This window comes from Neovison vison, chromosome 7 (assembly GCF_020171115.1).
Source record: "Neovison vison isolate M4711 chromosome 7, ASM_NN_V1, whole genome shotgun sequence".
NCBI lineage: Eukaryota > Metazoa > Chordata > Mammalia > Carnivora > Mustelidae > Neogale > Neogale vison.
Window position 1 is genome coordinate 16146202 of NC_058097.1, and position 13166 is coordinate 16159367.

General features: G+C 43.4%; 1 protein-coding gene across 1 annotated transcript in view; it reads right to left on the reverse strand.

Moving 5' to 3' along the window:
- The window catches only part of WWP2 (WW domain containing E3 ubiquitin protein ligase 2), a 149389-nt gene extending 142778 nt beyond the window's left edge, over window positions 1–6611 (reverse strand). The window contains exon 1 of the mRNA XM_044255819.1: window positions 6533–6611. The gene's annotated coding sequence lies outside the window, so the exon portion shown is untranslated. The remainder of the gene's footprint in view (window positions 1–6532) is intronic.
- Window positions 6612–13166: the final 6555 nt, after the last annotated feature.

Genomic DNA, 13166 nt, shown 5'->3' on the forward strand with positions numbered 1-13166 from the left:
ACCTCTAGAGGAAAGAAAGAAAATGGAAGGAATAGATTACGTGAAGCATCTGAGTGCGCTGAAGAAAGGAGCACGTTTAGCTCTATGGCAGTCTTTGATGCAGGATGAGTAACAGGAACACAAAAATCTATGCAAACGAAAAAATCAGGAAATATGGAACTAGCAACAAGTTCTATGATAGGAAATGCAATCCTAACATAGTACGTGGCTCAGCTGTGAATATTTATAACAATGTAAACACCTTAATCAAAACTTGTGATGTGGGAATAATCAAAAGGTGGAGGTACAAGTGTGTAGAAGTCTGTATTTATGGAGACTGGCCAGAAAGAAGGCTAAATCCTCACCTTCAATAGTTAAAAGACAGTAGATAAAACTGACAGGCTAAGAGAGCAGTATTAAACTGTCCTTCAGGAATGCAGAAGTTGGAATGTCTTGCAGGCTCAGTGGGAAGATAGAGCATGTGACTCGATCTCAGAGTCATGAGTTCAAGCCCTATGTTGTGTGTGGAGCCTACTTTGAAAGGAAAAAAAGGGAGGGGGGCGCCTGGGTGGCTCAGTTAGCTAAGTGACTGCCTTCAGCTCAGGTCATGGTCCTGGAGTCCGAGGATCAAAGTCCCACATTGGGCTCCCTGCTCAGTGGGGAGTCTGCTTTTCCCTCTGACCCTCCCTGCTTCTCATGCTCTCTCTCTCTCACAAACAAATAAATAAAATCGGAAAAAAAAAAATAAAAGAAACGCACAAGTCAATACTAGAAGAAAACTAAGAGTTGAAAGTCACTGACTACACAGAGCAGAATCAAGAACAAACAGAGGCGAAGCCAGTAACTGTTGTTGCGTTCTCAGTCTTACAAGGCTCTTTGGCTCTTTAACTATTTTTATTATGTATTATTATTATTTTAGTCACAAATAAAATTTACATTCAGAAAAGAAAAAGGTTCCTCTTCAAATCAGGTCATAGGATGATGTCCTTATTTAATTTTAATAAGAACATCCCATCCTACATTCAATTAGAGTAGGGGGTTGAATTGTGGCACCCAAAAACATATGTCTGAACCTGTGGATGTGGAAGGAACCTTGTGAATGTGACCTTATTTTGCAACAGGGTCTGTGCAGAGGCAATTAACTTAAAGGTCTGAAGATGAGATCACCTTGAATCTAGAGTGGGCGCAGTATCCGTACAGGAGACAGAGAGGAGACACACAGACCCAGGGGAGGAAGCCATGTGAAGGCTGAGCAGGGACTGGAGTCCTACGATTCCAAACCAACAAAATGCCTTGAGCCACTAAGAGAGGCAAAGAAAGAATTCCCCACGATCCCACCAATACCACCCCACCCACCCCCACTCCCCCACCCCCAGAGGGATCAGGCCCTGTCGATACTGATACTGATCACCTTGACTGCAGACTTCAGGCCTCCATCACGTTGGTCAGGTTTATAGTAATGCATTAAACAGATGAGGAAGAGGAAACTAATACAATTAGCAGCAAAAGCTTTAGAAGACCCAGATTTCAAATGACATCAGGCTGAAACTCTAAGTCCCCTTCCCATAACACATTTCTTTGGAGGCCCAACTCCCAGGCCCGCAGTAACTTCCGAAAAGAAAGCAGCCCAGCGGTCACAGGAGATGTGGTCGTGCTCAAATTGTGCTTCGTAGTTGTGATTCCAGATACAAAGGGTGTCTAGGACAGGTTGATTCTTGAAACCAGGGGACTAAAATGGCCAAGGAATCCCCTGATATTCACTTTTGCATTTCCAGGGCCTGGCAGCCCGCTCTCTGACTGTGCCTCTTCTGGACCCTTATTCCAACCTGCGCAGTCCAGAGCCAGGGTCAGTCTTTCAATAATGCTGATAGGCCCCACTCTGTGCCAGGCCCTGAAAATACAATGGGGAATGTCAGGGGATCCCTGCCATCTGGGACCTCAGATCTCTTACTCTGAGGGACCCCCATTAAAGAAATCTTCAAAGGGCTTTTGGCACAAGAAAGCAACCATGCATAAACTTTAGCAAGGGATAGCTCTTTCAGTATCTAAAGCACCTGATGCTTTTTCTCACCCAACTGCAGGAGAACCTTTCAGACCAGTCAATTTTTAGAGGCAAATAGGTCTGGCCACTCACAAGCCTTTGTGTGATAGTGGACAAGTTACTCACCCTCCCTAAAGCTCAATTCTTCATCTGTGAAATGAACCTAAGAATATTACTTACCTTCTAAGATTACTGTAGGGATTAAATGAGCCCAATCAAGGAAAACGGCTAGCACACAGTAAGTGCTCTTCAATATTAACTAAAATACAAGCTAAAACAGTTCTTGAAGCTCAAAGTCTAGGCTCTGCAATTCCTCAAATTCTTCACTCAGCTTTGAGTCAAGAAACCACTGAACACTGATCTCAAGATGAAAGGACCTGTGAAGCACATGGACCAAAGAAGGGCAAAAACTATTCACCGACATCAAGGTTTTAATTAAGCAGCTGTAGGAACAGGCAGAGCTTCTGTTTTTACAGTAGATCTGTAATTACAGATCTACTCTATATCCACTTTTTTAAAAATGTGAAGAGAAGGGTCTGTTCAAAAATTTCTCCTTTCCTTCATACTCTCCTGCTTTCCCAGCTCTTTCTTTCTTTCCCAACACTAATTCTTCTTGCTTGGCCTCTTTTCTCTGGCCAGCATTGAGTTACCTTCCATTTTCCAAAGCCCCACATTGAAAAACAATCAAACACAACTAAACTTTGCCAAATGACATCGGTAAAAGGCCAAGCACATAAAAACAGAGAGGGAGGGACAGGGAAGGTCATATCTTTGGAAGTACAGTGGAATTATAGGCTAATAATAAAAGAGAATGGAAAGCAGATCGCACAACAAAACAGGAAGCAAAAGGCATGGGTGACACAGAGGAAGGGGACCTGCCCTAGGTCAGGACTGCCAAGCCTTAGTATTTGGTATTTTCCTAGAAGTAGTTATTAACACTTGACTTAAATCACTGAGTGTTTGTTTACAACCTTGTGGGGAGAAGCAGAGGCCTGCAACTTTCTAAAAAAGATTCAATTGGTTCGTTTTTAAGGGAAACAAGAACTTCCCTTTTGTTCCTAACTCTCGGAAATTCCAGAATCTATAACAGCCCATGGTGACTCAAAATCATTCAAAAGCAGCTCACTGATTTGCTTCCAGTGGGAGATTATGTTCATGTATCCACCGCCACGTATCTAAGGAAAGGAAGAGCTCTGCACTCAAAGATCAAGACTCAACTCCCAGTTCTTCCATGTCGGAGTTACATGACCTCACGCACATCACTTCGCCTCAGTGAGGTTCTGTTTGTTTTAAATCTAAAACAACAGAATACCTGACAAACAAAATGCAACCGATACATGTCAGGTAAGACCAATATTTAAACATTAAAAACTCACTATCCATCCTGTGTCTTTCCCACGGCTCTTGGAGGTCTCTAAATTCAATTCCCTGCCCTAGCCTTGCTCCTCTATACTCCTCCACACAGCAACCAGACCGAGCCTGTTAAAAGGCAGGGTGACCGTGTCCATGCCACTGCTTAAGACTTTCCAATGAACCCAATCACTGACTAAAACCCATACCCTTAAAATGGGTTGCAAGGCCCTCCATGACGTGCCCATCCCTCCCCTTGCCCCCAACACCTCTTAGACCTCAATCTCCTACTCTCCCTTGCTCATACTCCTCCAGCCACTGGAGCCCCCTATTTGGCCCACAAACCTGCTAGGGGTGCGCCTACCTAGGGCTACTGAACTTGCTGTCCCCTCCGCCTGGACCACAATGTCCCCACTTCCATGGCTCCTCCCCTCATCTCCTTCAGGTCATTACTCAACAGTCACCTTCGCAGGACGGCATCTCTAAAGACCCTATGCAAAACTGCAGCCGCAGCCAACACTCCACATCCCACTTCCCCCCTTTATTACAATAAAATATGCACTTTACTTGGTTATTTTGTTTATTGTTCCTTTCCACTAAAATTTAAGATCCACAAGGGCAAGAGTTTTTCCTTTTCTTGGGTACTATATTCCCAGTGTTTAGAACAGGACTGTCCAATATAATATTTAATTTTCTAGGAAACACATTTTAAAAAGTAGAAAGATACCGGTGAAATTAATTTCAATTATACTGCATTTATCCCAATAAACTTAAAATGTTATCATGTGTAGCATATGTTGATATTATATTAATATTATGCTTCTTACAACAGTCGAAACAAATCAATGACATATTTTACTTTTTTTTTCAAGTTGACTCTTCAAACTCCAGTGTGTATTTTATACTCCATCGCAGATCTCCAGTACTCAACCATACTGGACAGTGCAACTCCAAGAGTAGGCACTTATATACTCACTGAATGAAAGAATGTTCTCCCAGGAAGAGGCACCATAGGTGCCTCTTGGAATTTTTTAAACTTCAATTACATCCCATATTCATAATTTTTGGTATGATATATATATATATATACTTTATTTTTCCTTAAAATGTCATACTTTCTATACTTGAAAAAATACTTTAAAATAATACTTTATAGGGGGGTCTGGGTGGCTCAGTGGGTTAAAGCCTCTGCCTTCAGCTCAGGTCATGATCCCAGGGTCCTGGGATCAAGACTCGCATCGGGCTCTCTGCTCAGCAGGGAGCCTGCTTCCCTCTCTCTCTGCCTGTCTCTCTGCCTACTTGTGATCTCTCTGTGTGTCAAATAAGTAAATAAATCAATCTTTTTTAAAAAATACTTTATACTCCTTCTGTAAATGGCAGAGAATGAGTCTGTTGCCTGGGTTTGAGTCCCTGCTCAGTCACTAGCTCTAGAATCTAAAGCAAGAACATCAATAAGCCTTAGCTTCCTCATCTGTGGAATAGGGACAGTCCTGAACTTCACAGGATCATGGTCCCGAGATGTTGGTAAAAGCTCTTTGTAACCAAGGAAGTCATCATTAGGTAAAAGGGATTAAGAAGCCTACCCAAGCCTTATTCCTATGCCCATCATCTTCATATGGACCAATAGCACAGAAAATGGTCTGATAAGAGAAAAGCTAGGTCTTGGGTTCAAATCCCTTGTCCTTCACTTACAGCTGTGTGACCTCTAGAAAGTCATTTATTCACCAAACATTTACCAAGTGCCCACAATATCCAGCCACTAGGGTAGGAGCCAAATACAATATGAACCCTACCCTTGAAGGATGTGCAGTCTAGCAGGAACAGAGAGACCAGTAAAAAAGAAAGCAATAAACTGCTAAAAACAAACAAACAAACAAAAAAAAAAAAAACAAGTCCCTCTCCCTTAGGGCTGTTTGTTCATTCCAAAATATGAATAATACCTTCCCAACCTAACTCAAAGGCCGCGAAAGGAAATAATTTTTAAATGTCAAAGACTCCAAGAACTTTAACTCATAACATGTCAGCAAAGTCTTTTTTTTTCCTACTGGTAATCCAAATCGACTCCGGCTCCTGTGAATGTCCAGCTGGAACATTCACTCTAGTTATACCACATCTTTGTGGCATATTCATTTCACTTCTGCAAATTTTAGTAAACATGAAGAAAGAGGGTAAGCAGCTTTTACACAGGTGTTTAATATCAAAATCATGATTAAGGTCACAATACTAAGAAACACAGAAGAGACCGTTCAGTCATTCTACCTAGTTACACTTTATCAAGATAAGCAGTCACATGATAAGTGAAACTGAATAATTTAAACCGAAGAAAGAAGAAAAGTCATAAAGCTTCAGAGTACAGATACTCTGGCCAAGATTTCTCCAGTCACTGTTGCTGAGGTAATGCTGGGCTAGGTCGTGGTCAATAGTTTAGGCTAAAAGCCATTTTACGGTCAGAGCAAAGTGCCCTCACTCTTTTTTTTAAGGCTCGAAGTTGATGAGATCTGGGAAAATCTAAAAGAAAGATGATCTGAAGGGCTAGGTTCCCAAGAAGTGGAACCCTACCCAACCAGGACTAAGTGGGTGTGACGAAAGCAAAATGATCCAGATTCTGTGATCCTTCCTGAAGTTTAAAAACTGAATGGGACCAAAATCAAAGCCTCGGGTAACAACCATTTCCAAAGAGCAAGGAAGAAAGAGACTCTCAGCTGGGGTTCACACAGCATCTTCTTCCTGATTTCTCCTTTCCCTCCACGTCAAACACTCAAGCGCACGGTTCCAGCTCAGTCCCAAGTCGCCCCTTCGTCCAGACCCGAACCCTCCACAAAGGTCACGCCTCTTCATCCCTAGGACCTAAGCTCCTTTCCCTCTTCCGGCAGGACCCGCTGGCCGCCGCACCCCCGGCTGCCTCCGCGCCCACCTCCAAGCACCCCCGCGCGCGGCCCGCCGCACGCCCACCCCGCTCGGGCGGGAGCCGGGACACCCCCCTCCTCGGAGGCCGGAACCGCCGAGCCAGGCCCCTCCCACAGGAAGCCGCCGCCCCCCGGCGCCCGGGCCGCACCGCCCCGGCCCACCCCGCGCCGTCCCCCGCCCCCCGCCCGCCCCGCGCCCCCGGCCCGCCCTCCCGCTCGCCGCACCCCCCGCGCCCGTCGTGCCGGCGCTCGCTACCTGCCGCGGCCACAGAAGCGGCGCCCAACTCCGCTCCCACTTCCGCCTTCCACCGCCCGCACTCGGGCCGGGTCACGTGACCGCCCGCGGTCACCTGACCCGGAAGAGGCCGGCCGGACTCTCAGGTGTGGGCAACCTAGGCCTGGTTTGGGCTCCTTTGGCCGGGAGTCGGCCTTCTTGTCCTTTGTGTATGTCAAAATAGAAGGGGTTCCCACTCACCAGATGGTCCTGGAGTAAGCAAATACGTTGAAGGCTCACTGTCTGCCAGGAGCTTCGTTCACTCCGTCAACCCCGGAGGCGGGTCTATCATTAGCCCCATTTTACAGGTGAGAGGAGGCCAATCAAGTCAGCAAGTATTTATTGAGCTACTTAGGGTTACCCCGTAAGTACGGACGCCTAGTTAAATTTGAATTTCGAATAATTAACTATGCAATATGTAGACGTGCCCCAAATACTGCATGAGAGTATTATCCTATAAATACTCCCATGATAGATAGATAGATAGAAAAAAAAAAAAGTATTTGCTGTTTAGCTAAAAATTTGGGCATTCTGTAATTTTATTTGATATATCTGGCAACCCTATGCCTAGTAGGTACCACGCACTGTACTAGGCTCTAGAAACACAAAAGTGGCAGTTTATGGAGCATCTGTTTTTTGTGACATAAAGCTAAGATAGGAAAGCTTCAAAACCCCCGGTTGGGTCCATAAAATGCCCCACCACACCAAACTAACCCCCATTCCCTTAATTTACAAAACAGAATTTTATTAATTATAAAGAACATTTTAAATCAACATTCTGTACTAATAGTATGGACCTTCAGCTTTGACAAGTTCAATGAAGACTCAGTTTTATCATTCTTAATCACCATTAACTAAAATTAATACTAATCACTTAATTAGCCTTAAGCACTGCGAATTAATTATCGTTATTTTTGGGTTTTCAAATTTAGATGGATCCTATTATGCATGCAAATTAAATTGGTTGAGCACTGCTACTTTTCCTATTCCCATTCCAAATCCACGAGATGGTATTTCATGGAGATACAGGCCTCTTTAATACCTTAAACTCTATATTAATTTCCTCTTATAAAACTATTAAAACTTCTCTAGTTCCACTGAAGGAAGTTTTTCTTACTACAGAGGGATTAGGAAAGAATTCCTTGATTTGGGAGCATTGAAGTAGATGTTTACCAAAAGGCAGGGGTCCCTGGGTGGCTCAGTCGGTTAAGCGTCTGCCTTCACTTTAAGTCATGATCCCAGCATTCTGAGGTAAGACCCTGCATGGAGCCCCACACTGGGCTCCCTTCTCTGCGGGGAGCCTGTTTCTCTCCCTCTGCCTGCCACTCCCCCTGCTTGTGCACTCTCTCTCCCTGTCTCTCTGTCAAATAAAGTATTTTTAAAAAAGAAAAAGAACTAAGCAAACATGCTCACAATTGTGTGTGTATTAAAGGAGTAAAACCTAAAGTGTATATGGTCACCTATGGGGCCCTACATGATCCCTCCCCACATCTTATCTCCAGTTACTCTTTTTGGACTTGATTTTCCCTTTGCCTGGAAAGCTCGTTCCCCAAAGTCAGATGGCTGACTCCCTCATCTCTCATCCAATGTTTGCTCAACTATCCACAGTAAAGCCTTTCCTGATCAGCCTGCTTAACTATTGCAGCCCATCTCTTACTTCCCCTCCTACCAGCCCCTGTTCCTGCTTGATATTTTTCCTCCATATTTCCTCCACACTTAATCACTACCTCACTTACAAATGAATGTATGCATGTGTGTGTGTGTGTGTGTGTGTGTAATCTGTTTCCCACCAGAAGAATTATAAGGACAGGAGCCATATCCCCAAAGCCATAGTCCTAAAGCAGTGCCTGGCTCACAGGAGGTCTCTTTAAGTAAACTGGTGAATGAATAGATTTCATCAGCATTTATTGAGCACTGAACACACTGCTGTAGATCCCACAGTATAGAAGACGTTTTTCAAAGACACACCAAAAAATCTGAAGTATGTTTTCATAAAAGTGTCCCCTCAAAGTTAAAAGGTAAATTGAAATGCTCATTTGAGGAAAATTATCCCTCTCCCCCCACCACCCCACTTAAAGAAGACACATAACTGGGGCCCCTGGGTGGCTCAGTCAGTTAAGTAGTTGCCTTCAGCTCAGGTCACGATCCCAGGGTCCTGGGATCAAGTCACATCGGGCTCCCTGCTCAGCAGGGAGTTTACTTCTCCCTCTATCCCTCCTCCTCCTCCTCATGTTTTCTCTCTCATTCTCACTCTCAAATAAATAAAATCTTTTTTAAAAATGCACAATTACAATGCAAAGCAGAAATAATAACTGCTCATTGAGCAAAAGAACTAAAATGTCTTAAGTTTGATAAGAAAAAAAGTACAGGGGCGCCTGGGTGGCTCATTGGATTAAAGTCTCTGCCTTCGGGCTCAGGTCATGATCCCAGGGTCCTGGGATCGAGTGCCGCATCGGGCTCTCTGCTCAGCGGGGAGTCTGCTTTCCCCTCTCTCTCTCTCTCTCTGCCTACCTCTCTGCCTACTTGTGATCTCTCTGTCCAATAAATAAATAAAATCTTTTTTTTTTAAATCTTAAAAAAAAAAAGTACAAATCAGTCCTTGGGAAAAAATCTGATTTGAGTAATCAGAGACTGGTTTACAGAAGGGACCACTGAACTGCTTCTGGGAGACTAAGTAGTGACTGGCCAGCACAATGTCCCTGAAGAAGAAAAACCAAGGGCAAACACAGAGACAAAAAGTTTGGGACACTCCCAAAAATGTCCAAAGGAATTCTAGGGATACTTATTGATTCCTTGTAGTGTTTCTTCTGCATCAACTTTTCCCTTCCCCTAGCCTACTGTTAAGTGCATAGTTCCACAGCCTCCGCATGTTCCAGTCCTGGAAATGAATTCAGATCTTCACTGGCCCACAAGTAAGACCTTTCTCTTTTATTTTTTAAAAGATTTTTATTTATTCATTTGAGAGAGAGAGGAAGAGAGAGAGAACACAAGCAGGGAGCAGGAGTGCAGGGGCTGAGGGAGAAAGAGGCTTTCTGCTGAACAGGGAGCCTGAAGCGAGGCTCAATCCCAGGACCTCATGAGATCATGACCTGAGCCACCCAGGTTCACATGTTAAAAAAAAAAAAAAATACCACCAGGGCTTCACATGTAAAACTTGACATTATCTCCAAATGAGTCATACATTGAGTCCTTCTACATGTTTTTCAAAGTGTTAATTTAATGTAAACTGCTTAAAGTGACCATAATTTTTGTAATAGTGTGTTAGATTTCTTTACTTTTGAAAACCCATAAACTTCAAAAAATTGAAGTGTTTCAGGGCTTACTTCATCTGTGAGAGATCCTGTTCCCAGATGTCCTCAGCTACCACATATACTACCTTCAATTTCCTGAACACTACTTGGACTTTCATACCTCGGTGCTTCTGCCTTACTTGTCCTTCAAGATCTAGCTCTAAAGCCACAAACTCATTTTGTTGTATCACCCAACCCATGATGGTATAAATTAGCTCCCAATACATATTTGTGGAGTAAATTAAATTCCTTCTAAGGCTTTAGGGAACTTGGAGACTAATGTTACAAAGAAACAAAAAAGCAATTAAAATACTGCTTTAAAAAGTGACAAAAGACACACAGTGTCAAGAGACCTTCTGTATTAATACATATTCTCAGTCTTCACCGGAAAATGAATGCCTCAAAGCCTGATCTTCTTTGTCATGATTCCCCTAAATCTGTGGTTCTTGAGTGTGTCCTCAGCTCAGCTCAGCAGCAGCACATAAAACTTATTAGAAATGCAAATTCTCAGACACTGCCGGGATCTACAAATCAGAATGTGAGGATGAAGCCTAGCCACCCATTTTTTGTTTCGTTTTTGTTCCTAAGATTTTATTTTTAAGTAACCTCTACACCCAGTGTGGGGCTCCAGCTCGGGACCCCAGGATAAAGAGTTGCTTGCTCCATAGACTGAGTCAGCCAGCCACCCGTATTACCCATTTGTTTTTACAAGCTCTCCAGATGATTCTGATGCACACTCCAGTTTGAGAACCACTGATCTAGATCATTCTTCTTCATTACAGGGATTACAGAATTATTACTGCCAATTTTAATAAACCTATTATGGAGTCCAGTTCCCACATCCTCCCTCCCTTTTTAGGCAACAGGAGCAATCAATTAAAGAAGGAGAGAAAAGAATACTAATGTTGAGTGGATTATATATTCTAGGCATGAGATTAAGATGAGTAAACGGGATGCATGTAGAGGGGTCAGAGGCACCCCAAATATTTCAGAAGTGGCATCAAGGAGAGTACTGGTTGCAAACGAAGGTAAAAGAGGGGGCACCTGGGTGGCTCAATCAGTTAAGTGGTCCAGCTCTTTGTTTCAGTTCAGGTCATGATCTCAGGGTTGTGGGATTGAGCCTGGTGTGGGGCTCCACAATCAGTGGGGAGTTTGGGATTCTCTCTCTCCCTCTCCCTCTGCCCCTCACCCCAACCCATGCTCTTTTCCTCTCTCAAATAAATAAAATCTTTTTTTAAAAAATGAACGTGGGAATTAAGATGACTCAGATTCTTACCTTGAGTGCCTCTGTTGGAAATGCCACTAGTAAAAAATAAGAACTCTAATGAGTGAAAAAAAAAAAGTTTAAGCAGGTTAAGAGATAATTACATCAATTTTAACCTTCCCCTTGAGTGAAGATGTCTAAAATTTTTATTTATTTTTTATTTATTTATTTTTAAAGATTTTATTTATATATATGAGACAGAAAGCACAAGCTGGGAGAGTGGCAGGCAGAGGAAGAGGTAGAAGCAGGTTCCCTGCAGAGCAAGGAGCCAGACTCTGGACTCTAGAACCCTGGGATCACAACCTGAGCCAAAGGCAGATGCTTAACTGGCTGAACCACGAAGGCACCCCAAGATGTCTAAAAATTTTAAAGATTATTTATTTACTTATTTGACAGAGAGAGAGAGAGAGATCACAAGTAGGCAGAGAGGCAGGCAGAGAGAGAGAGGAGGAAGCAGGCTCCCTGCTGAGCAGAGAGCCTGATGCGGGGCTCGATCCCAGGACCCTGGGATCATGACCTGAGCCGAAAGCAGAGGCTTTAACCCGCTGAGCCACCCAGGCGCCCCGATGTCTAAAAATTTTAGATAGATGTTTCCAGGAAGCTAAATTAGGAGATAAATAGGGATCGGACCTAAAGATTTGGGAGACATTCCTACAATGTAATAAGTGAAGCCTTGAAGATAGATAGTATTGCTGAAGGAGAGAATTTAGAAGGACAAAGGGGCCAAGACATTTCTGTGGAGGGTGCTCTGTGTGCAAGGAAGAATAAAATCCAGTGAAGGAGGGTGGGAAGCCATCAGAGAGGTAGGGGGACCAGGATCCTTAAGTATTACCAAAGTCAAGAGAGGAGAGACAGTCCATAAAGAGGAGATGGTCAGCAGTATCAAATTTTGCAAAGAAACAAAGCTGGGAAATAAAAAACCAAAAAATTTTGATATGATCCACTAGAACATTAGAAACCGCTTTCCAGGGGTACCTGGGTGTCTCAGTTGTTAAGTATCTGCCTTCTGCTCAGGTCATGATCCCAGGGTCATGGGATAGAGCCCCACATCCCGCTCCCTGCTCAGTGGGAAGCCTGCTTCTTCCTCTCCCGCTCCCCCTTCTTATGTTCCCTCTCTTACTGTGTCTCTCTGTCAAATAAATATATAAAAATTTAAAAAACAAATCTTAAAAAAGAAAAAAAGAAAGAAACAGCTTTCCATTTCCACCATGCTATTTCAGGCAGGGCAGGTAAGACCGGAGCCATTGAAGAGAATAAATAGTAAGAAAAGTTGAGACAGATGTTTAGAGAAAGAAAAGAGATTTGGGCAACTGTTCAAAGAGCTGCCTAGGGCACTGAAAGGTTTTTGGGGGTAGGATGAATAAATTATAATCAAGCGATAAGATTGAAGACTTGACAAAAGAGGCTTGGAATGAATCAATTACGCTGAAGATGAATGACAGAAAACCCACGTCATCATTTTGCTGAAATTCTCCAGCATGAATTTTGACAGACCAGATCTCATAATTATAGAATCTCAGATTGCAAAAGGAATTTAGAAGTCATCTAATACTCCCCTTCAGTTCTGTACCGCAAGGGTTTATTTGCTAGTAAATTACGTGCCTTGCTTAGAGAGTAGGTGAGGATATCAAAGACTCTCAAAATCAAGTGGCGGTACATAAGCAGCGGTCAACAGAGCATAATGGATACGAAAGTGGCTCAGGGGTTGGTGTGTCCGTTAATCAATCTATTCTTACCTATGCTCTCCTTTCCTTTTTCCCCTCCCCTCCCGCCCCCTCTCCTTTCTTCCTTCCTTCCTTTTCCTTTTCTTTCTCCCTTTCTCCCTTTTTGTAAGTAGGCTCCATACCCACGACCGTGAGATCGAGAGTTACCCCCAGATGTTAATCTTCCTAAAACCGGATACTAGGCATGTTAGCTGAGACTAGCTGTCCCGAGCAGCTGGCCCTTAGACACAAAACAGTACCTATCTCATCGACTTGTGACCTTAAAATGAACTGTAGTTTCTCTGTATTGACTTGTAATAATAGGACTACATACAGATTTTACACTGAAAGTAAATAAG